A 25673-nucleotide genomic window follows, 5' to 3' on the forward strand; every position below is an offset into this window, starting at 1 on the left:
ATTCACATGCGAACCCTCACACCTACCCCTCTGTGGCTCTTCACTTGGTCATACTGCCGTTTGGCGTGCTACCAAATCTGAGGATGGCTGCCAGGGGCGGGGCTTAGGGAAAGGGCAGTCATTGGCTGGGGGCAGTATGACCCAGAGATCAGTGATTGGTTACTACTAAGAAAGACAGATCAGAAACGAAACTGATACTGATTTTTTCTTTACCGAGGATTCCCAGCCTGACGACAGGGAATATTCATGAGCATGTGACTCCATGCCAGACCCATGCTGGAGAACAACAGTTACAGGTAAGTAACTTGTTCCATACGAGACATTCATAGACGGCGCCCTCGCTGCCTCCAAAATCCGTCGACACTCTCGTGGTAGTCCTAAATGACCGAACTCAGAGTGGTCAGGAGCCACGCCGCCAGGCGGAGGGATGCCGGATCATGTCACACTCTGCCGTCGTCCTGAGACAGGAGATCTGGATCCCCTCCCAACCGAACCGGCTCCTCCACCGCCAGATGAAGATCTGAAAACCATGTCTGCCTGGGCCAGAACGGGGCCACCAGAATCACTCGACACTGGTACTTCCGAATCCACTGGATGGTCCTCCGAATGAGCGGGAAGGGGGGAAACGCATACGCGAAGAGACCCGTCCACGGGAACGAAAACACGTCCCCAATGACTCGGGATGAGCCCCTCTGCTGGAGAACTGTAGACACTGCTTGTTTTCCCTCGTAGCAAACAGATCTAACAGAGTATAGTCCCATCGCCGGAAGATCCGTGCCACCTGCTGCTCCTTCAGCCTCGAATCGTGCAGCTGACTGGCGTCCCTGCTGAGCGCGTCTGCTTGAACATTCAGATTTAAAGCGACAATGCTGATCCCTTGAGCTAGAGCCCAATGCCAAAAGTCCTGCGCCTCCTTCGACAGGACTCTGGAATGTGTGCCCCCCTGTTTCCTTAAATAGAACGTGGTGGTGGTATTGTCCGTTAACATTCTCACCACCAATTTGCAGATGCGCGGAAGAAACTACTTTAGGGCCCAGTGCACCGCCCTGAACTCGAGCACGTTGATATGTTACAAAGTCTCCACCCGAGACCATAGGCCCTGCACTTGTGACCTGTCGAGGTGTGCCCCCATCCTACCTTGCAAGCGTCCGCTACGATTGTAAACTGGAACTCCGGCTACAGCAAGGGCATGCCCCACAAAAGATTGACCGTGTCCGACCACCGGTGAAGGGCATCCACCAAGCTTTTGTCGACCACCAACTTGTCTAACCATAATCCCTGACTCTGCGACCATCTGTCTGCGAGGAACTCTTACACCGGCCTCTTGATCAGGCGGCAATTGGGTAGAAGAGGGATACACAATGCCATGGCCTCCAACAGCGACATGTAACCTCGGACCGAGATTACCTTGCCCTTTTTCCACTCACTTGCATTGGCCCGCAACTTTTCCACACACTCGCTGGATGGCCTCAACAGATTTTGCCAGGTAAGAAACTGCGCACCGAAAAACACCAACTCAATGGACGGGGTAAAATATGATTTTTCAAAGTTGATGGCGAATCCCAGCCATTGTAAAAGCTGCATGGTCGCCATGAGAGACTCTCGTGCCCTTTCCTGCGACGGACCCCTCACCAACCAATCATCTAGGAAGGGGTACACATGATGACAGGACCCCACCAGAGCCAGACACTTTGTGAATGTGTTGGGGGACGACTTCAGGCCAAACGGGAGGACTCGAAACGGATCGTGTTCCTCTCCGACCACAAACCGCAGGTACCAGCGGTGCTTCCGCTGCATAGGGATGTGAAAACAAGCATCCTGCAGATCCAACGACGCCAGGAACTCGCCCGGCTGCACCGACCGGATGAAATCTTGACATTGAAGGCCTCACACTCTGCAGACCTAAGGCTGACGGGTCAAACACCTGCTCCTGTTCCTCCACCATTCCCAGAGAAACAGAAAACGTAGCAGGATCTTGCTGCAATATGTTCTCAGGAAGGACTGACTCAAAGGCGGCAGACTGCCAGGCCCCACCCATCAACAACCCTTCCGATTCCATCTGTGATGACGACAACAGCAGCAGACCACTGTCCGTCAAAGTCGTTGACACCGCCGTCGACGACGTGACCATAGATTGCAGCACTACTGTCGACTACAGAACACCCGTCGACGAGCTTGTCATCGGAACCACATCCCCTGGTCTCAATTTTACCAGAGACTCGATTTCTTGTAAGAACAGGAATGATGCTTTGAAAATTCCTGGCTGGACGGAGATGTGATGGTCCCTGGACGACAAGTGCTTTGACAAAGACTCCCTCAGCTTCACCAGATCTTACTGCGACACTGTGGACTTCTCTGGCCTACCACCAGACCCCTTGACTTTTTCCGGCCGACCATACTTTGACAACGAAGAGCCACTCGCCCCCTTCGACTGATGCGGCCTCGACAAAGACTTGCTGCCACTCCCCACCACTGACGAAGGCACTGCGGGCCGATGCTTCTTAGCAGGGGGTTCTGCCGACGCAGCTCAGCGATGCTCTGTGGATTTCTCCGGCCTTCCGGAAGATTGGCTCCCCCGGGCCGAACCCAACTCAGAAGCCGGGTACGTGCCCTCATTAAGCCAACATATGAGCCATCGATTACGGTCCTTCAAGGTCTTCTGGGAAAACCTCTGACATATCTCGCAGGTATCCGCCTAGTGATGCTGATAAAGACAGTAAAGACAGTCCATATGACCATCTCCTTCGTACACCTTCTTCATGCCGCAGGTAGCACACGCCCGAAAAAGAGACTTCTTCTGGGCTACAGACGACATCCTATCCCACGAACAAAACACACGTACAAAAACACGAAGAAACGCGAGGTGATCCCAACAGTTTGGAGACGGTTGAAATCTGAAGGGAAGCCGCGGGGGTGGGCTATTTATACCAGGCGTCCTATTGGTGGGGCCTAAAGCACCCAAAAAGGACATTGATAGGACACTAAAGTGTCAGAAGTTTTCCATAGGAAAACGCTAAGTTAAAGTTACTGAGGTTTCCCAGCCTGATGACAGGGAAATATTCACAGCATGTGAATCCATGAAAGATACCAACACTGGAGAAATGGAGTTACAGGCAAGAAACTACTCCCTTCGACTTGATAGGCCATTTAAATCGTCGATCGCAAGGTTTTGGGTAGGTATTCAAGAAGGCCAGGCTATGTCTCATTACGCTGCCCGACTCCTCTTCAATATGCAGATTACCTTAGGGAATTACGTGACCTGCTCGTATTTCTGCAAGTCACAGTGAATCGGGCCTTGATGAGTCAACATAAATAAAGTGGTGTTTTAGGCCCTGCTTCATTTAACTGCAAGTGTTGCAGATTTTTTCCACCTACCATTGTTGGTTTTACCCCCTCTCCAGTTACGTTAGTGCATTCTGTGACCTTCTTTTATATTTTGGTGGAAGCACATGCAGAGATGGCTTTTGCTTATGTAGCAGCAGTCTTGCGAATCAGTGTATTGTTTACAGCCCCAGCGCTTTGTTTTTGGGTAGCAAATGATTGACTCAGTGTGTCACTGAATTAGTGTTTGTTTACAAATAGCGAGTGTTTCCACCAAATCTGAAAGACTGCCATGGAGCAGCGTTTGTAATGGCAAGGAATACTAGAAAGCTCAATAGTTAGTTTTGTAAAAATCTGCAATATTGTCAGGTGTTCTCTTTTGCATTGAGAGAGTCTCCAGTGCAAGAAGAGTACTTAAACCATGGTGACGTTTACCTCCACTGCATAAAGTTCGAAGATTGTAATGTGCACTATAAGAGCAAAATGCCTTAACTTGCAGTGGAACAGTGAATCATCAAGTGTGGTTTATATAAAATGTTAAGAGCATGCGGAAACTGTGATATTGATACAATTATGATAAGATCAAGGTATTCCAAAACTACAAAGAAAAGTCACTAATAGTTTTGAAATGGAGGTGCTTTACTAAAATGTAGATGTGTATTTATGGAATTAGTCAGGGTGCCGGATGAGCCCCTTTTACGTTTCCTTGATAAATGCAGGTGAACCTGTTTTCATTTCTCCCCTACCTGCATGTCACAAAAATCCATCTAGAGCAGCAAGATTTTTCTTAGCGTTACCATCCCAAACCACTTCGAACAACCTGGTCTACTCAAGCAGAAGCAGCAGCACCTTAGAGTTCACACCAAAACAAAACTTTACAAATCCAATCCTTTCTAACCCCAATAAACAGTTTCAAAAGGCATGTAATGCTTGGAGTTAGCCGCACTGCACACTGTGTGAAGCAGTGCCAAGGCATATTGCGATGCCTTAGCAGATACTTCATCTGCTAAATTAACACCAGTGTGTGCTGAGGTTTACCTGTTACCAGGTATCTGCAGAGAAACTTTGTTGGCTAAGTAAGGGAAGTGAAATGGAGCGCAGAACTTTTTTTCCAAGGAATAATTTTAAGAGTTTGTTTGAGAAAAATTATTTGATAGCTTAAATACTGTCTTCAAAGTTAAACAGTCAGATGCTTTGTGGATTCAATTATAGGTATCCCTAAGGTGCATCTCCTAATTTAATGCCTCCTGATATACAGTCCGTCTCCACAATTCTGGGCTAAGAAACGGTATTAGGAACCAAAATTTCATTTTATGCAAATAAAATCACTTGAAAAGTGGTCTCTAATGGTTTGAGCGCCACCTTCAACACGGGGGAGTTCCTTCCCTCCCCACTCAAGTTGTCTCGCAACAAACTGTTTAACAGAATCTTTTATTCGGCCCTATCTTGGACTCATATCACGCCCCTTGGATCCCTCGTCCTGAGCTACTAATGAGCCACGAACCAGGTCAGTGTACAGGAGATATATTTGTATTTATTTAAATTAAAAGTAATAAAAATGTGCATGAAAATGTCAACCACCACTTTATCCATGGCACAACACAATCACCTTCTCTCAGCATAAATACATCACAAACGTGAGTTGAAATGAACACAAATCACAATTCTTTACTTTCTACAAATTTCACTTCAATAACCAAAACAATTAGAAATGCAGAGCTCTGCAATTTTGATTTTCCTGCAGGCTTAAAAGGCTAGCAGTAGGGTTTCAAGATTGTTACAAATACATATGGCAATTCTGATTTCACCCACACTTTCGGTTTAAAATAAACCCAGGGTGATTTAGCGGTATGTCTCTCAGACCACCCCCTGTCCTCCTCTTACTACGATCTGGGTTCCGGAAGTCTGACAGAAAAATGTCAATGATTTGGGATTTTAGACCCCCGCCACTGAGAATTAAGATTTGCAGCCCCCTACTTAAAGGCCTGTGATAGGGGAAAGTTGGACAAAAAAGAATGGACTGATTTTAAGAACAAAGACACCCCTCTTCCTTAAAGAAGTCGGGTCAAGTCGGGTCAACCGGACAAAAAGGATTCTTTGTTAATTTCGAATTTTAACAAAAATCACCCCGTAGTGTTCCACCAAATGGGGAATTAATTCAATTAATCTTTTTAGCTAAGTAGGCTAAGGATCTACACAGTGTTGCCACTTGCTCACTATAAAGGCAAAAGGATTTAAGGCAAGCAGACGCCCCACCTTTTTGTTTTCCTAGGACTCACTTCTGCTTACATATAAAGTCTCTGTTTAAAGTTCAGGATGGCCAGCTGCATGTCAGGACCCTCTGGAAAGATAGGGCAGGGTCTGGTCACACCACTTTCAAGGATGGCTTCCCGCTCTCCACCAATAGGACCCAGTTAGCCCTTAGGCCTTCCTAGAAATAGACAGCTCCACCCAGATGCACTCTCAGCATTCTCCTCTGGTGTTTCCTTGCATCTGTCCCATGGCAAGTACAGTGCTCTTCGGTGGTAAATTTCAGCAGCTCTATACCCTCCTCCTAGTGCAGTCCCCCTTATGTAGCAGCAATGACCCACCAGTTTTACCATCTTAAGGAAGTACCCTGCAAGAGGTCACACAACTAGGAGTGGACAGATACCCATCTCTCTGCTCCCAAACCCAGCCTCCCAGTCAGGATTGGTTTAGTGGTCTGGAGCAGACATATAACAGCTTAATGTACAAGCCCCATTTGTTCTCATGTCAAATTTTTCACAAATCTAGTTATGTGGCAAAAGTTTATAATTTTACTAATAACTGGCATAATATTCATATTTTCTGATTCCGCTAACCATGGGAAATGAAGTAAGACGACAGCAAGGTCTGCACCATTTTGCACGGCTTTGTGGCACTTTTTTGCCCTTTCCACAAAAAGTAGAACAGTTATGAATATGTACCTTATTATATGAGTACTAGACAATGGTTCATGATACAACTATTGTGACTATAGATTGGCCAGGTTTTTTTGACAACCTTGTTTGATTGTTGCTAAACTCGAACCTTTCAAACCCTACCGAATACCGATCCCTTTTGGATCGGAGCTTAGTCCAAATGGCTATGTTTGTCACAGCTTAAGCAAAGTATTTTTTATACAGTGTTTTAAAGTAATTTTGATAAATTTAATTGTTTTATATGTCTTAATAAATATCATTTGAATACTAATGAACAGTTAAAGTTTAATGTTGGTAACTGTTGAAAGGAGCTATCTATCTTTTTGTTTACTCTAGTCTATAATACCCATTATAAGATAGAGCTACCACGTATGTGGTTTCTATGGGATTCCCTCCTAAATTTAGTATGTACCTTATTACCCATATTCTCAATTTCACCCATTCACCAACTCTCACATTTGGAAAATTTTCAGAAAAGTCAGAAACCCATCTTAAATGGCTAATACAGTTCCCAGAGTCGCAGGTGGATGAATTTTATATCTCCACAATCGCCTGGAAATTACATAACAAATAACACATACATGTAATCAGTAGGATTTATGGGAGCTGACAAAAAGGCCTAAATGATGAGAATCCTTTTAAATTAATTGTGAATCTTCATGTGGGACAAATGGTCCTTCTCCTGCCTTCAGGCCATATGGTCGCACTGGGTCAGCCTGTAAACAGAGTTTTTATTATTCTTTTTGTGTTTGCAGCTTGCTCTTTGAGGTTGGTTGCCTCCGTTCTGACACCCTTTGGTCATGCTGCAGCCAAGGGGAACATGTCCTGCAGTCACTGCCTTCACAGCAAGCAAATCTGGGGACCACTGAGCTTTCCACACCTTTAGCAGGATGCTTTATTGCCTTCATAATTAGCTGGGGGATGTAAAATCCAGACCTGCAGTTGGGGACTTCCTTTTGAAGTATCCCAGAGCAAACAAAGGGTTTGTCTCTAGCCTAGAGAAGCGTTTCCATGGAAAACAAAAGGGGCTTTTCTTTTCAAATGTTAGCAGGGGTACATTTTTTACATTTAAACTACAAATACCCATCCAAGGCCTTTTTTGTGTCATTGTTTAAAAATCCCGTTTTTCATGTGAAAGGGACCTTTGATTTTTGTTCTTGCTTTGTGAATCTAAATGCTGCTTTTCCTTGGGTAGTGACAGGTAGGCCTTTTTCACATGGCCCTTCAGTTTTAATTTGCATTCACACATGCAAAGCCATTTCTGGTGTTAGTGTTAAAAAATATCTTGTTTTTCAGGTGAAAGGGACCTTCAGTTTGGGGCCTTTGAATGCGCCCCACATGGCTTCCTGTTCTTCAATGACACTTTGTGGGGGAAGAGCAGGGCAGAGTGAGGTTTCATTAGGTGTAATTTCCTTCATTAGGGAGTGGGCACTCTAGCCCACCTTCCATCTTTGGGCTGGAGGTTGTGGCACTGCACCCCTGTTACTTCCTTCTCTCCTGGGTCCCTGGGGTTTTGACCGGACTCCACTGTTACCTCCAGGCTGGAAGTTCAGGAGGTTAGTTCTCTAATAAAAGAATGAAACAAATAGTTTCAGTACTTTTTACACACATTTCCCCGGAAGATTTGCATAGAATTTACCACAACAACAACATACAATTATAAAATGAAATGTTCACCAGTTCACAAAACACATTTTATTTATTTACTTCATTTGTACAATAACAAGTACATTACTCCCTGTTATATATATATATTCGTCTTGGTTACGAAACGATTTTTCATACTTCCTTTTCGTTCTTCAGATAGTTCCTTTGCTCGACTTTCATTTGGCTCATCAATCTGGGACGACCGCTTTTCAGCTGATTGATGTGGGCCCATTTTTCTTCTTTCTGTTCTCCTTTTGGGATGCAGATCTTGTAAGCAACAGGTGATATTTTATCGACAATTTCAAAGGCACCACACCAAGATGGGAGGAATTTCCGCTCCTTGGCCTGATTCCTTTGAAAATTGTACTGGTAAACCTTGTCATCTACCATGTATTTTTCTTGGTGGTATTTAGATCATAATAGTTCTTCGTTCCTTCAGCCAAACTTTCTAAATTGCGCTGAGCATACTCAAAAGCATGCTGGAGGTGCTTCCTTAACTTTTCTATGTTCTCATGAGTAGTGGACGCATTTATCAGTGTCTCCTCCTGGGTCCTATAGAGCGGATGCTGTGGTAACATGATTTTTCATCCAGTCATGAGCTCAAATGGAAACCTCTTTGTTGCAGAAGAAGGTATAGGCCTACTAGCCACGAGGACAAGCAGTAATCTAATGTCCCAACTGGGTCCAGCGTCTGCCACAAACTTCTTTAAGATGCTCACAATTGTTTTGTTGTACCTGTCTACCCCCTTACCCCTCTTGAGGCCGTCGGTAGGCAATATGGAGTTTTCTTTTTACCTCTAGAATCTCACATCTTGGCCATCACCTCACTGGTAAAATGGCTTCCTCAGTCCAACTCTGTCCTTTGTGGGAGCACGAAATTAGAGAAGATGTGATTGATTATTAGTGCAGCAGCTGTCTCTGACTTACAATTCGGGGCTGGAAGACATTCTACCCACTTTGTGGCATGTCATGTTCAACATGTACTTGTTTCCTCTAGAGGAGCGAATCACTGGGCCAATGAAACTGACTTGCAAATCTGACCAAGGCAGCGTCATTCCCCTTTGTTTTAGGGGAGCTCTGTGTGTGAGTGAACTGGGTTGAAATTGAGCACACACAAGACACCCCTTTAGGTAAATGTTGAGGTCCTGACCCATGTGTGGCCAGTAGGCAATCTCTGACAAGATTTCCAATGTCATATGAAACCTTCTATGACCGGCAGTGGCCGCGTCATGGGCGTGATTCAACATCAGGCTTCGGGATGAGGTGGGTACCACCCACTGGTCACAGCCAGATAGGGCTTGTCTAACCAACAAACCATCTTGGGTCCAGAGCTTCTTGAAAAACATCATCAACAACCAGAGATCCTCTTTACCGGTGTAATGCGACTCTGTTAAAGGAAAGCTCACAGGGTCTTCGATGTGTCGATAACATTTCCCAATGATTGTGTCTTCTTTCTGGGCATTGATCAAATCTGCATCTCGGGTATCTTTACTCCATTGGGCAGTCGCGAGTTTGCTGTTTGCATGAGGTTGTGACATGGTGACAGCAGCAATTTGGATTTCCCCAGCAGAGATTCTGTTTCTATGAAAACCCCCTGCAGAGCTCCGGTTTTAGCCAGCTGGTCAACCAGGTAATTCCCAGTTTATCTGGCCCCCTATCTTGGAATGATATCTTATCTTCTCCCAATAGTCATCTCATGGGAGTCACCAGATCGTCAATTGAACGGATCAGTTTGGCATGCTTTAGGTTTTTTTTTGTTGGCACAATGCATACCTTGATTCTTCCAGTTAATCAGGTGCTCCCCAAAACCATTCCTGACATAATCTGAGTCCGTGATTATGACCAGTTCATTGAGTTGGCGGTGCACTGAGGATGATTTGATAAATGGCCATCAACTCAGCAACCTGACTACTTTGTGGTCCTATTTTATAACCAGCAGAGGGTTCTGGGGTATCATTCACCCGGGCATTCCCAATGCCAGCCACCAGTTATTTTTCCCCGTTGTTATCAACATGGTAAAAACACCCATCCACATAAACTGGGGGTATGCCGACACGTGTCTTCTTCATTGACCTTGTGTGGGAAAGTTAAGTGCGCCTTCATGTTGTTGTTGATCATTAGACTTTCGTCCTCGAGACAGTTTTCTTGAGCATAGTCATGCAAGTCCGCCAACCCTTGCGCTAGGGGACTCTTCTTGTTTTGGCCATATCTGACCTCCACAAGAAAGCCTTGCATGGACAGAATACCAGAAGTAATTCTGGAATTACTAACATTCCCCACCCAGATTTTGTCACTTTGCAGATCTTGCAATGGTTGGTGAGGATTCTCAACAATGATGTGCTCCCCCTAGATAAATGGGCGGTAATATTTCAACGTCCATAGCGTTGCGAGGAGTGCCTCCGCGCAGTCATTCTTGCTCGCGTACGAGATTACTTTGTTCACCTTGTCATGCTTTTGATACAACACTGCTGTTAGGCAAATATCTGAGAACACTGTCTCCAAGAAGAGCTCCTTGTTCTTTATGGGGTAAGCCAAACAAGGAGCCTGGGAAAGACTTCTTTTCATTTGTTTACCTGCCTCGGATTGTTCTGGACCCCACTCCCTCTTGACTCTGGCCTTTAATACATGTACCAAGGGTCGAGTGACCTCTGCATAGTCTTCAATGAACCTTTGACTATAATTGGTGAGTTCAAGAAGGCTTCTTATTTCTCGCAGAGTGGTAGGGTCTCTTAATTTCAAAAAGGCTTCCACCTTCTTCGCTTGGGGATTCAGACCCTCAGGGGTGATCATGTGCCCTAAGAAGTTCACTCGGGTCTTACACCACTGTGCCTTCTGAAAGGACAGTTTTGCTACGGCTTTCTGCAACTGGGTTAGAACATAGCAGATTTCTGCTATATGTTCCTCCATTTGAGCTCTTGATCAAAACATCATCCACATAGGCCAGATTTTCCCTTTTGCCCAAATCGGGCATGGCCTTATGTAGCAAGATGTTGAACTCATTGCCGGAATGTATGTATCCAAAGGGTTTTCAGGTCCACGTGTACTGCTGCCCCCCCAAAGGTAAAGAAAAGCATGCTCTATGCTTTTGTCACCAATGGACATTTTTAGCATACACCTGCTAGGCAGGAGATGTTTAGAATGTGGGGTTTCCAGACCTACTTCCCATTTGTCAATCAATTTAAATGTGGGAATGGTCTGATCTTTTGGGCGTTTCCTTAATAATTCTTTGCGGATGAAGCTCCTTCCAATTTTCAGGCATACTCTGGTGCGCACCGGTTCCTCCCCCTAATTTAACTGAATGGGGAAAAATAACTGCTTGCCCTTTTTCTGAATGTCTGTCAGACTTTGAGCTTGCTCTTCCTTGTTGGGTTTCACAGGACACAATATTTCTTCTGATTTTGGACCAGTAACATTTTAGGGTGTTCCCTTCCAGTGTGGATTGCCACTTAAAACTGGATTCTGTAATCTCCCTGCACACTAGGCAATACTAGCAGTGTTGGGGCACAGCAGACTTTATATATATATATATATATATGTATATATATATATATATATATATATATTCCTTCACCACAATGCCATGAAGAATCTCTCTTCTACCAGGAGTCCCATTACACTCTCAGTAGACAGTATGCTTTTCAATCAGGGGCTTCACTCTATTTAATTTTAGCAAGATGCTTTTCTGCCCTAGCACAAAACCCCAGATATTCAGTTTACATTTAGCACCCATCTTCTTTAAGGCAGGGTCTGAGGAATGGTGAAAAGTTAGGAATTTTGTTTTGACAAGTGCACTATAGAGGAGCAGCTGAATGCCTCTTCAGGAAGTCCCACCCCCTCCTGCCAGTATGTTGCAAACGTGAGACTGCACCATGCTTGGCATCAGCAGTTATGATTATACCACGGCAAGTGTTTTTAAAAAGGGTATCCACTGAGAAAACCATACCAGTTGTATGCCTGAAGAGATGACAATCTAAGAGGAACTTCCTGAAGGAATATGAGAAAGAACGAAAGAGGAGTTAGTGACGTCACGAGAAGCAACGCACCAAGAAGGTCCGCTGAAGAACAATGTATGGAGAAGCCGCCATTATATAGAAACGGGATGTCGGAGTCATATATTAGTAAACTTAAAGTATATTTAGATGTTCTCCTTAGTCCTATCATAATCCCCCATAGGTTTTTCTTATTTGCCACGTTGTTTGACGTCGCTTCGAACACATTTTTTAGTTTAAAAGACTGTTTTTATGATATTTGCGCTGAGAACTCGCACGAACGTCCGTTGATGTCTGTTGTAACTCCCTGTTTTAGATAATTGATAAAAAAGCAGAAATACTTTGCAATCTTATTGCGTTGGTTCGATTATTTGGCATCAGTTATTCTGTCTCCCATCCACTGCATGCGTGTTACAAAAAGGGTTTGAACGCTCAGCACCTCCTCCCCTTAATTACAACCGGATTAAAAGTTGCAGTAGCAGTGTAAATCTCCAATTTTTACGAGCCCGATCTTTTTTGCCAGTATAATTCTGCCGATTTTGCAGATTGTTCGACTGAGATCTGGGGGATTTCCCACCAGCATGATGCTGGAGGTAATTCCTTCACTCTAAGGCCATACTCGTAGTATAGAGGAGCAGGAATATTGGCAGTATTTCTGTTACTGACAATTGTTTCTTGCTCCTCCATACTTGTAATGAGGCCCGATATTTCTATTCACACTGGAAGGGATGTTGATTTCAAAGTTCAACAAAATCACCCTGTTGGCTATAGTGGAGTGAATGTTATGTTGCCATCATTTGTGATGTGCACCGTCGGCCAAGGGCCTCATGGGGCATAGGACACAGATGCCAGAGAGCTTAAGGACCTAAACAGTAACGTTTTTACAAGATGACGGAATTGAAGATTGTTCTCCACCTGCCTAAGAGCAACAGGCAGATTATTCCAAATTCTGGCCGCTGCTACTGAAAACGCATGGCCACCCATTCTGATCCGGCAAAACTTGGGAATGGCAACCAGAAGTACAGTTGCCGAGCGGAGGGATCGAGCGGGCACATAGGGCTGTAATTTGTCCTGAAGATATTCTGCGCCTAAATGATAGAAAGCGTTGTGCACCATACACATGGACTTAAACTCGATCCTTTTAGTCACCAGTAACCAGTGTATAGAGCGAAGCACCGGGCTGATATGTGACCCATAAGCGGTAGAAGTGGCTACCCTAGCAGCTAGATTTTGAAGGCGCTGCAGTCGGTCGATAAGGCCAAGAGGCTGGGCCAAATACAGTGCATTGCAGTAGTCATTACAACTCACTAATTAAATTATTATTTAGCAAAAATACTAATGATTTACTTGGTGTGCCCCCCCCCCACTTCCCCAAAATCAATTTATTTATGTGTTTGTGTAGAGCTGCAGCCAACATGGCATCAGAGCACATTCCATATAGACAGAGACAAAGTGACGGGACAACATATTAGTGTGGTGTGAGTAGGTCAAGGGTGGGTTTTATTTGAAGAGCAGGGTCTTCAGTTGTTTTTTTTTAAACATGGGAGGTTTGTTTCTGATCTTAAGGTCACTGGTAGTTTGTTCCATTTCGCTATTGCTTAGGCCGAGAAGGCCCTACCGAGACCCTTTGCCCTTTTAGTTGGCATGGCGTGAAGTAGGCCTTTGGTGATCTGAGTTCACGGCTTGATTCATACGGCTTGAATCGTTTCTTTAGGTATGTCGGGGTATTTCCATATAGACAGCGATGAACCAATGTCAAGGATTTGAATGTAATGCTTTCATCCATGGCAAGCCAATGTAGATCTCTCCTTTCTCCTTTGATTTGATATCTTTGTTTTGCCGGATATCGTTCTTATGGCGTTGTTCTGAATCACCTGGCACTGTTTTAGGCATTTATTACAATCACCCAATAGCAGGGTGTTTCCGTAATCTAGCCGTGAGAGGATAGTGGGCCTAGCAATTGTTGCGATGTTCTGTTTATTTAGCAGGGGTCTAATTTTCCTCAGGAGTTTCTGATGGTACTGGCAATTCCTTTTGAGATAAGCTACTTGGGCTTCAGCTCCTAGTGATGTCTGCAACTAGATACCTAGTGTCTTGACTTTTTCTGATACCGTGATCGGTGTCTCTTTGATGTCAAATGTGGAGTAGGCTGGGCTAAGTTTTTTCCTGGCACAGGATGAGCCGAAAATCATTAGCCCTGTTTTAGTGCCATTGAGGCACATCCAGTTAGCTTTCATCCAGGATTCGATGGTGTTGTATATGGATGTTAATTTGTCATTGTCTTGGTTATAGTCACCGCTGAGTTTGAATACCAGTTGGGTATCATCAGCAAAGATATGCCGAGATGAGTCAGCAATATGCATAAGTAACGCAAGTATAAGTTAAATAACAACGGGGAGAAACTAGCTTTCCGTGGGACGCCACAGTCCACTGGTTTAGAGAGTGAGGCATGATTCCAATAATGGAAGATATTAAATCAAACCGATCCCCACAAGACTTGATCTGGTTGGTCAGGTTACTTATATAGAGTCTCTCTGGGTTTCACGCTCGGGACTCCCGAATCATCTCATAGGGAAAAGATTGGTGTCTGGTTAGCTGGCCTCTCCAGGCTCAGTCATGGATACCTCCAGCATCCACCCCCTTTGATTTGCCACTGCTGTTATAGGTCCCAGCCAGATTTTAGTCTTTCCCTGGTTTCCTCCAGCAATTTGGTTAGCAGTGCCACTCAGATCATATCAGACAGCTCGCCCTGTTCCCATTGTGCGTCCACTTATAAAAGCATTATCACACTCCAAAATATCTAAATTAGGATGTGCCAGCTTATTGGCTCTTGATTTTGATTGAACCTCTATTGTGACTCACATTGCAATGATTGGTTCCTGCAGTTAACCTTTATGACTCCACCCTTTGAAATTGCATTTTTTTACCACTTTTGTCATGCATACAAAACCTACAATGTAACATAAAAAATGAATGTATGAATAAGCATCATTATATATATATATATATATGAATTATTCTGACCATGCCGTGCTTAATGAAATGTGTCTGCGTCGGCATGGGGTTGCAGGTTCCAATGACAGATTTTGGTAATTAACTAAAAAATGATTGAAGTCAGTGTCACAAAATGTTACATGCAGTTAAACAATTCACTAAGCTACTATCTCACAGAATCTCTGCTTTGTGACCTGTTCAGTGGCGCTAGAAACCCATTTTACATTGTAGCTTGGGTCCTCAAGGTTGACTTTTTAGGGGAGCGTTGTCAACAGAAAGGTCTTTTCATAAGCTTTCCAATGATATGAGTCATTATCGTATGACTTGTGGTTCCTGAGACAATGAGCAAAGTATGATCCTCTATAGCACCCTATGGTAATTGCTTAATCACTTATATAATTATTACAATCAAACAGCACATTTCGAAGGGATTGTGTCCTCCGACGTATTCCTTATCTTTGATAGATCATCTCCCAGCTTGCTGGCCTCGGAATTTTTTTTTTCAGTAGAGGCCGCTGCGCGTCAACGTCCCTCATGCCGATGTCCCTCGACGGCCTCCGTATCGGCGCCGACGTCACCACGCGTATAAATAGACTCACGCAGCGTCCGTTGCTCAGTGCCGTTTTTCTGCGCTCCGTGGCGCCTCATAATATCGTTGCTCAGTTCTTCAGTCAAATATATCGATATATTCCTTGTGAATACCGACTCGTACTCGATGGCTTCCACACCCGAACCGACGACTCCACGGTCCGGCTTCAAAAAATGTCGAGACTGTGGAAAGAAAATGTCGTTGACGGATCCTCACAGGATCTGTTTGTGGTTCCTGGGAATCGAGCACCATTGTTCGGAGTGCGAGGACTGCATGTCCATGACGGCGAAAGCCTTGAAGGAGCGTAAGGGGAAGCTCGAGAGAGGTAAGGCAGTTAAAACTTCTTCGAATGTTTCCTCGGTGGATTCGAGACATTCGTCTCCTCGCCATCATAAGACATTCTCGTTCTAGATCTCGAACCAGTTCCCATCACTCTTGGAGATCTAAGCATTCAAAAAAGAGACGTCGAAGATCCCCTTCCTCGTCTTCGTCTTCCGTTTCCCCAAAAAGGGTCTCCTCACCCACAAAACATAGCTCTCAGGCTGAGTGGGAGGAATTCAGGAAAAAGATGCTAAGCATCTTCAAGAAAGCAGCCTCGACCCCCTCGAAGACTGCTGAGAGTGATACCCTGGGTGTAAGACCCGAAAAATCAAAAAGCCGCGAGTCGCAGTACCCGGCGAAAGAAGCCACTCGAGAGCGTCACAAACCTTCAAGTAAAGACAAAGTTGCGTCTTCGACGCTGTCGTCGAGGATCCCTTCGACACATAGATCGGCGTCATCGACCCCGTTATCGAAGGGTTCTTCGACGCACAGGTCAGTCGAGTCGACGCCGTCTTCGACGCCGAGAAAGGACAAACCCACGGCCACCTCAAAGCCAGTGGGCATACCCAGAGCCTCGAGCACGCGAATGTCATCGACAGCCTCGTGTGGAATCCTGATATTCGCGAGTTCATCGAGGCCCCTACCACCTTTCTCGACGCCTTTTTCAATGGCTTTGAAGCCTTTAACGTCTGCGTCAACGTTTTCTCAGCCAATCATGACAAATCTGGCTCCGTCTGCTCTGGAAATGGGATTTATACAATTTTCAAGACCTGACCACTCCAGGGTCTTATCTTCTATTTATGAAGAAGGGGAGGATTCATATCAGGAAAGGCCTTTTGAGTTGCAGGGATCTGCAACTCCTGCACTAGAGGAATTTACCTCTGAGGAAGGCAGGTTGAAAGACCTCCATGAAACCCTACAGAAAGCAAGTGGGTTGGACACTTCCCCAGAAGTGGAATTTGCCACACCAGACCCAGGGGAACATGCTGAAAACCCTTGATGGCAAGGATAATAGAGTTTATGGGATGGTCCACACCCTCACCTGCTTTTCATCAAGACGACCTCACAGACATCTTGGTCAAAGGTCCACAATAGGATCCTGTATTGCCATTTCATGCGGCATTACAAAGGAGAATATTGGCAAACTGGGAAACACCTGAGGTTATCCCAGCTGTTAACAAGAAACTATCAGCTAAATATCGGGTGTCTTCTGCTGACCCTGAATATTTATCCAAACACCCAGCTCCGGAGGGTCTGGTTGTTTCAGCAGCTACTTCAGCAGGTAGTAAATCGGCTTACCCTACTGTTCCACAGGACAGGGATTATAAGAGATATGACTCTGTGGCCAAAAAAGTCTTTTCCGCATGTAGCATGGCGTTGAAATCCATCAATGCTACTTGTACGCTCACAAGGTTCAGCCACACACTTTGGGAGTGTGCTTCATCAGCGACTGATTGCCTCCCGGAGGGAGAAGAAAGGGAAGCGTTTCTCAACATCATTAAGTATGGTAGGGACGCAATGTGCGAATCCCTTCAGACTGGCATCAATTCTGCTGACAGTATCAGCAGGGCCATGACGGCAAGTACAACAACCAAGAGATTTGCTTGGTTGCGAAAGTCTGGTTTTGCTCTAGATGAGCAAAGCACACTCTTGAATATGCCCTTTGACGGCTCTTCTTTGTTTGGTAAGAAGGCGGACAACAGTTTAGAAAAACAACAAACATCAAAGGCAGCAGCAAAATCCTTAGGAGCTGCAATCCGTCAGACACCATATCACCCCTCAGGAACCTCTTGGAGAGGTAAGTCCTTTCGCTTCTATTCCGCATTCGGAAAGGGCAGAGGACAGCCGGTTCAAAGGGGTCAGAAGAAATTCACCCGAGGTGGACGGGGTAAAAACACAAAAGCCGCAGCAGCAGCAGGTGCCTCTTTACCCTCGGCATCTGCATCAGCCGCCTCCAAACCGCTCTGAGGACTCTCTTCACAAAATACCAGTAGGGGGCAGGTTAACTCAACATCTGACGGAATGGCAGGCTATTACGTCAGATGCTTGGGCATTGGAGACAGTTGCCCAAGGTTACTGCCTGCTTTTTCTACGCATCCCTCAGTCATCCACCGGGGAACAGCTCTCTGAGAGTACCAGATCCGCTCCTCTTGCAGGAAATTGTAGACCTGCTAGAGAAAGGTGCCATAGAACCGGTACCTGTAGCGGAGAGGAACAAGGGCTGGTACTCCCCCTACTTTCTCATACCGAAGAAAGACGGAGGACTGAGACCTATCTTGGACTTACGAGAATTGAACAAGTTCCTCAGGAAGGACAAGTTCAAGATGGTAACTCTCTCTCAGATCCTTCAGGCCCTCCAGCTCCAGGACTGGCTGGTATCTCTGGACCTCCAGGATGCTTATTTCCATGTGCCAATCCATCTCAAACACAGGAAATACCTGAGGTTTGCAATTGGCGGCTCTCATTATCAATTTTGAGTTTTGCCATTTGGGCTGACCTCCGCCCGAGGGTCTTCACCAAGCTAATATCGGTAGTGGCGGCAAGTCTAAGGAGGGAAGGGGATCCACGTCTACCCCTACCTGGACGATTGGATGATCTTAAGAACAAGCTCAGATCCAGCTAAATTATGTCTGCCACTTCCTTCACAAACTGGGCTTCTCCCTCAATTTAAAGAAGTCACAGATGATACCATCACAGAGACTCCAGTTCATTGGAGCGATCCTGGACACTTCCCTGGGAAAAGCCTTGCCACCAGAGGTGAGGGCTCAAGATATTCTGCAGATGGTCACCAATTTTCAAAATGCCCAACGTCTCCCAGCCTTCGACTTTTTGAGGTTGCTAGGCCTCATGGCGTCCTGCCTCTTCCTTGTGCCAGAGGCTCGCCTGAGAATGAGATCTCTTCAGTGGGCACTGAGGACTCAGTGGTCGCAATTCTCAGGGAGAATGACAGACCTCCTTCAGATTCCGGACAAGGTGGCTCGAGACCTTCAGTGGTGGGCCTGCCAGAAAAACATCTTGAAGGGGGAACTGTTTTGGCAACCATGGCCGGAGATAACTGTAGTCAAAGATGCCTCACTCACGGAGTGGGGAGCCCATACCAACGACTTGACAATCAGCGGTCGTTGGTCTCCATCGGAGTCCAGACTACATATCAACCTGTTAGAGCTGAGAGCAATCAGACTAGCGCTGAAAGCTTCTCTGCCATCTGTACAGGGGGAAAATGTCCTGATAATGACGGACAACACAGTGGTCATGCACTACCTCAACAAAAGAGGAGGCGTAGGATCACTACCACTGTGCAGAGAGGCAATGCAGCTCTGATTTTGGGCAATCCAGGAAGGAATCTCTCTATCGGCAGTCCACCTAGCCGGAGAGAAGAACTTGACGGCGGACGGTCTGAGCAGGCAGGGCAGTCTCCCAAAAGTGGGAACTGGCTCAGGAAGTCCTTCAGGAGATCTTCGGCCTTTGGGGAACCCCTCAAGTGGATCTGTTTGCCACAGTACCAACAGAAAGTGCGATCTGTTTTGTTCAAGGGAATTTCCCCCGAGAGGAGCTCTAGGGGACGCGTTCGTAGTGGACTGGGAGTTTCTACTCCTGTACGTGTTTCCACCATTCTCCAGCATGGGGTCTGGCATGGATTCACATGCTCATGAATATTCCCCGTCGTCAGGCTGGGAATCCTCGGTAAAGAAAAAACCAGTATCAGTTTCGTTTCTGATCTGTCTTTCGTAGTAATAACCAATCACTGGTCTCTGCGTCATACTGACCACAGCCAATGACTGCCCTCTACCTAAGCACCGCCTCTGGCAGCCATCTTCAGATTTTTACCGCACGTTCATGTGTTGGGATCCTCGTGCTATTGCTCTCGAGCGTTAGTGCTATTTTTTCGCGCTTTTTCACAAAAACTTCGATTCTTTCGGTCAAAAGAGCCTCAAGCTCCACCGATCCTACATCCGATCAACGGGGACCCGTGTCGGATTCATCTGTGCCCCTCAAGGGTGAAGATTTCGTCGAGCTACACTTCGGAGGACTCCAGAAGCTTCTCAGGCCCGGTCTCGGAGAATTCTCTTTGAGTTGCTTTCTATAGTGAATTGTGAAACTCACATGTTACATCGCCAACTACTATACACAAGTGTCAGTATCCCGGACCTTAAAAAAAAATTTTTTTCTTTGTCATTACAAGTGTTGTGACTTTGATGTTTTCTTCAAGGGAACTGTATTTTCCTATGTTTGACTTGCCTATATTCACTTAAATGTTTGCACCTGTTCACGAATGACCAATTGAACCATCTCTCCATTCGTTCGAACCTTGTATGAGTAATAGGCTACATCGCAATCTTTTATCCCCTTGCCATTGAATTATACTTGTCTCACTATATAATGAGTAGCCTCATGACTCTACATGATTTGTTTTGGACTATTAAGAGTAAACTGCATGTACCATTTGTGTTATCTATCATGACTGTAACGATTATTGTACTATTCACAAATTTCTGTTCCATTAGAACCAAAATTATAAAATGCGTTGCGATGGTGAACACCAGAATTCTTATGTTTCATTATGGAACATATTAACTCTACTTTTCTTATTTATCCTGATCTCTGGTCAGTCCCTATGAGTACGCTTGCACTATGCGCCATTGCATGATGGCCTCCATATTCCTCACTCACCGGCTTCTATGCCCTTTTCTATGTTTATTATTTAGTTTCCTTTCTACGTCTGACGGCGTGTCCCCAGCACAGCTCGTTACCTAGGTTACTGCCTGCCGGTTTCAGTTTCCACTAACAGTGTTCCCCGCACTGTACAGGTAAGCTACCGCTACTTGGGTCCCTTTGCCCGGTTGGGAGACCCCAGGTTTATTTTTCTCCAGTATAACAGAAATGTATATGTCCCCACTTAGGTGCCAGCAGTACGTGTCTCTTTGCAGATGCCCTGCATCGTATAATTGTTTCGAATACTTGTTGACCACACGGATGCCCCTGTTGCCTTGGCTACTCGTCCCGCAACTCGAGTGAGTGCATTCTTTAAAACCAATTCCGGTTTATTTTAAGTATTATTTATTTTATTCAGTAGCGCTCTTTTGGAGTTATTCTTTCTCCGTCCACAGGAGGGGTATGGTTTTTTCTTAAACACGCTCCCCATATTGACTCAGCTTTTTCACTATTCAAGGGTGGTCCTTGCTATTTAGAACCCACTACCGCTTTTGGCTTATCTCGATCTGTCTGACTCTTCATCACGCCATTTTCTAGATCCCACCATGTAGGTGGATCTCACACAATACATCTCCTTTGTTATGTGTTTAGCTATTAGTATAGAGTGTTTCTCTTTGATCTGTTAGTTCACTCTTTTCACCATACTAGATCTCCAGTATTCTGCTCTTCACCATCTCGCTAGCATCCCGAGTTATGTACAGCTTGTCAGTCAGTCCTTGACTGTTATGGAAATAAAATAAAAGATTTTACTTTTTGTCTCCTTGAAATGTTGTCAACAGTTCAATTGGGCCCTTATGAAGAAGAGGTTACCCTCGAAACGCGTCGGCCACTCCACAATTGGACAGCATCACCTCTCCATCATTTATTGCTTCTTCGCAATTTGTTTTAATATGTTAAACGTCACGAATTACTTTGTACAACAGAATGTGCCTTTTGGCAAATTTTGTTTTCCTCTTTGCCAAATAAATTGTTATATGCTCAACTAACAAACTGCTGTTATATATCTATATCCATATATTTGAAGGCCCTATGTGGCATCAGTAAACAGTGTGCAGGGGACGGGAGGGCCCCACTTTTTGGGTCCTCTTCTATTTTCTCCGGTCTCGGAGATGGCCCAGGAGAAGGGAAGCTCGACGCCCGGAAAGCTGTTCAGGGCCTGCCCTGGATGCCAGCTGCAGAACGTCTTCAAGGAGGACGAACACTCTTTCTGCATTTACTGCCTTCATGGGGACAAGACGCACGTGGAGAAGGACTGTGCGTTTTGCGGCAACATGTCGGAACGGACCATGAAGGACCGCCATCAACGTCTCGCCAGCTGGCTGGAGGGTAAGAGCCCGTCTGGCGAGAAGAAGAAGAAATCTGAGCGGTCTTCTAAGACCTTTGAGGGCGCCCCGGCGACGGGGGCCCAACATAAGGCCAAGCACCGCGAGTCCGCTGGCACCGGGAGCGCCGAACGGTCGGGCTCTACGGGCGCCAGGCAGGGCGCACCCTCCCCGGCACCATCAACCACGAGCCAACGCTCTGGGTCGGGTAAGAGGAAGGCCGAGCACCCGGCGAAGCTCCTGGAGAGACCCCGGTCGAGCTCTAAGGCAGAGGAGGAGCGTGGCAGTGCCCCCTCCCTCAAGGATAAGGCGGTGAGCGCACCTAAGGTGGTGAAGGCCTTGATCCATTCGACCAAGCCCTCTATCGAAACGGTCGCGGCGGCCCTGGCCCAGCCTGTGGAGGCTGCACCAGTGGTGGCGGCCTCGGGGCCCAGAATCTCCCTGCCTCCTCGGAGGGAGTCTTCTTTCGTGCCCATCGATAGGACCCCCGTGAAACCCTCCGTGGGGAAGAAGGGGGGGCAGGGCGTCGTCGTAGATTCGGCCTCAACCTCAGAAGAGGAACTGATCGAGGTCTTAAGCCACGGCCTAGGCGTGGAACAAGACCAGCCCGTCGGAATGGGCCCCGACGCAGGTGACGACGACGACATCGTCGAGGATACCGACGGGGCCCCTGCTCGCCCGTCGGATTCCCCTCTGCCAGCGCCGCAAGACAACTCAGCGGCCATTTTGTTGGCTATACAGTCCTTATGCTCCGAGATAAGGACGAGACTACCGTTACCGACGGAGGAACCCCTCCCGTCGGGGGATCCAGAACCGGGACCTTCTGGTGTTCCCCCTACCAAGAAAAGAAGGATCCATCCACCGCCTCCTTTTCAACCGTCGCGCCCCGTCCAGCCCTCCTCCCCGTCCACCCGAGGGGATGATACGGGGACTGACACGGCATCGACGGGTACGGACGACGAGGCATACGACGAGGATTTTCCGTCGTCGCCTCCCACCAGGGCTTCTCCGCCCGACGAGATTGGATCGTTCCACTCAATGATCGCCAGGGCATCCGAGCTTTTCCAACTCTGCCCTGAGGAGAAGAAAAAGGAAGGCTTCCTTTACCAACGGCGCGAGACCAAGAGGAAGACGGTCCTCGCAGTGCCTCTGTTGGACGACATTTGGGATGAGGGCCTTTCCCTCCTCAAGAACCCTTCCACGACGCCAGCGAAAAGAGACCGGTATGAGAAAAAGTACCGGGTCCCGGACTCGGCCCCCCTATGCCTCCGGGCGCAGCCTACCCCGGACTCCGTCGTCTCCGCGGCAGCCAGGAAGAAAGCGGGGGGGGGTGCGGCCTCCACGTCGACTTCCCCGCCGGACGGCGAGGGAAAGAAATTGGATGCCATGGGACGCAGAGTCATCTCGTCGGCGGCGACGACGATTAAAGCGGCCAACGCCTTGGCTATCGTGGCCCGCTACGACAGGGAACTCTGGTACAAGATAGCTCCCCTGCTGGATTTTCTGCCGGACGACAAGAGGGCGGAGGCCCTTGAGATCCTGCAGGAAGGTGAGGTGGCCTCGGACCACGCCATCACCGTGGCGACGGACATCGCCGACACTGGGTTCCGCCAGATGGGCAACGGCGTTTGCCTTCGACGTCGCGGATGGCTCAAGGCTACGGACTTTCGGCAGGACGTCCAGACCAGGGTCCTGGACATGCCCTTCGACGGGAACAACCTGTTTGGGAAGACAGTGGACGATTCCCTTCAGGCCATCAAGGCGGATACTGAGACGGCCCGGGCCCTTGGAGTACTGCAGCAACGGCGGACGCCCTTTCGGAGCGGCGGAGGCAAGGGCGCCTCCAAAGGTTCCGGCGGCGGTTTCGCTTCCTACCGTCAAGCGGCCCGCTCGTCGTCGCAAGAGGCCTACAGAGGACGAGGCAAGTCTGGCGGACCCCGCCGTCGTCGCCAAGGAGGCCAAGGCGGCAAGGCCGCGTCCAAGCAGGATTGAACCGGCCGTGGGGTCGGGCCCCCACCGAAGCACCCCGGTGGGAGGCCGGCTGGCGGGCTTCGTCAGCGTGTGGGAGTCCATCTCCACCGACCGTTGGGTGCTGGACGCCCTGGCCCGGGGCCACGCGCTCGAGTTTCAAAGAAGGTGCCCGCGCGTCCCCCCCGTGGCCAGGAAAGAACTTCACGTCCCTCAACTTCTCCTGGAGGTAAAGGCGATGCTCAGAAAGGGCGCCATCGAACTCGTCCCAAAGAGGCTTCGGGGCTCCGGAGTCTACTCGCGTTACTTCCTCGTGAAGAAGAAGACGGGAGGATGGCGCCCCATCCTGGACCTGCGACGCCTGAACAAGTTCATCAAGGCGCAGAAGTTCCGGATGGTCACCCTCCAGCACGTCCTGGGTCAGCTGGAGGAAGGAGACTTCCTATCGTCGTTGGATTTGGAGGATGCCTACTTCCACATTCCCATCCTAAAGGGGCACCGAAAATTCCTCAGATTCGTGGTCCAAGGGAGTCATTACCAGTTCAAAGCCCTTCCCTTCGGACTGCGGTCGGCACCCAGGGTTTTCACCAAGTGCCTCGCACCGGTGGCGGCGCAGCTGCGCCGCGAGGGGATTCACGTCTACCCCTACCTGGACGACTGGCTCATCCGCGCCAAGACGAGGGAGCTCGCCGTGGTCCACATGGCAAGGACCGTCCAACTCCTCACGGACCTGGGATTCTCCGTGAACTACGCCAAATCCCACCTGGTGCCCGCGCAAGTCGCACTGTTTCTGGGAGCGAGGCTCGACACAGTGTCCCTTCTGGCCTCCCCGTCGGAGGAGAGGACCAGGACCATCTTGGGCAAGGTGCAACGGATGTTGGTGGCCGACGCGGCCAAGGTGAGGTCCATCAAGTCCCTCCTCGGGATGATGTCTTCCTGCATCTACCTCATTCCCATGTGCAGGCTCCGGATGCGCCCGTTGCAAGAGTTCCTGGATGCGCGCTGGATCCAGACGACGGGCAGCTTCGAGGAAAGGATCAAGCTCGACGAGAGTTTCCGACGAGCGATACGGTGGTGGGGCACCCGCGCGCATCTGACGGCGGGCATGGACTTCCAGACCCCAGCCCACCAGGTGACTGTGACCACGGATGCCTCCCTAGAAGGGTGGGGAGCGCACACCGAAAATCTGCACGCAAGGGGACTCTGGCTCCCGACGGAGAAGTCCCTGCATATCAACGTCCTGGAGCTCCGTGCAGTGTTTTGGGCCCTCAGGTCCTTCCTTCCGTCCCTCAAGGGCAAGGTGGTGAGGATCTTCACCGACAACACCACCACCATGTTTTACATCAGGAAACAGGGCGGAACCAGGTCCCCAGCGCTGTCCAAGGAGGCGCAGGACCTGTGGCATTGGGCCGTCGCCCAAGGGATTCTTCTGGTGCCGTTTCATCTGGCAGGGATAAAAAACACCATCGCCGACTCACTCAGCAGGGAGCTGCGCTCGTGCCACGAGTGGGAACTACGGCAGGATCTGGTGGATCGCCTCTTCCGACGGTGGGGCACACCCCAGATCGACCTGTTCGCGACGGCGACGAACACCAAGTGCCGGAGGTTCGCCAGCAGGTTTCCCCAGACGAGGAGCATGGGCGATGCTTTCTCGTTCCCCTGGGAGGGCCTGTTCCTCTACGCGTTCCCTCCCTTGCCTCTGCTAATCCGGCTCGTCAACCAGCTCAAGAGGTCACGGTGCAGGATGATCCTCGTCGCACCTGCGTGGCCGAGGCAGATATGGTTCCCGGACCTTCTGGACTTGTCGGCGTCCCCGCCAATCAAGCTGCCGGCGGACGCGGATCTACTCTCCAGGGAAGGAGGCGCC

General features: G+C 48.0%; 1 protein-coding gene and 1 long non-coding RNA gene across 6 annotated transcripts in view; both read left to right on the forward strand.

The window, feature by feature from the left end:
- Window positions 1–25673, forward strand: part of MTUS1 (microtubule associated scaffold protein 1) — a 1716559-nt gene that overhangs the window by 1424075 nt on the left and 266811 nt on the right. The gene's annotated exons all lie outside the window — the stretch shown is intronic.
- On the forward strand, window positions 19952–21506 carry LOC138515582 (uncharacterized). Of its 2 annotated transcripts, XR_011282087.1 has the most exons (3): window positions 19952–20611; window positions 20705–20815; window positions 21296–21506. It is a non-coding gene; the product is annotated as an uncharacterized lncRNA (long non-coding RNA). The 2 variants fall into 2 exon arrangements; XR_011282086.1 differs by lacking the exon at window positions 19952–20611 and having other exon boundaries at window positions 20618–20815.

Source organism: Ambystoma mexicanum, chromosome 6q (genome assembly GCF_040938575.1).
Source record: "Ambystoma mexicanum isolate Mex_15411 chromosome 6q, UKY_AmexF1_1, whole genome shotgun sequence".
Lineage (NCBI taxonomy): Eukaryota > Metazoa > Chordata > Amphibia > Caudata > Ambystomatidae > Ambystoma > Ambystoma mexicanum.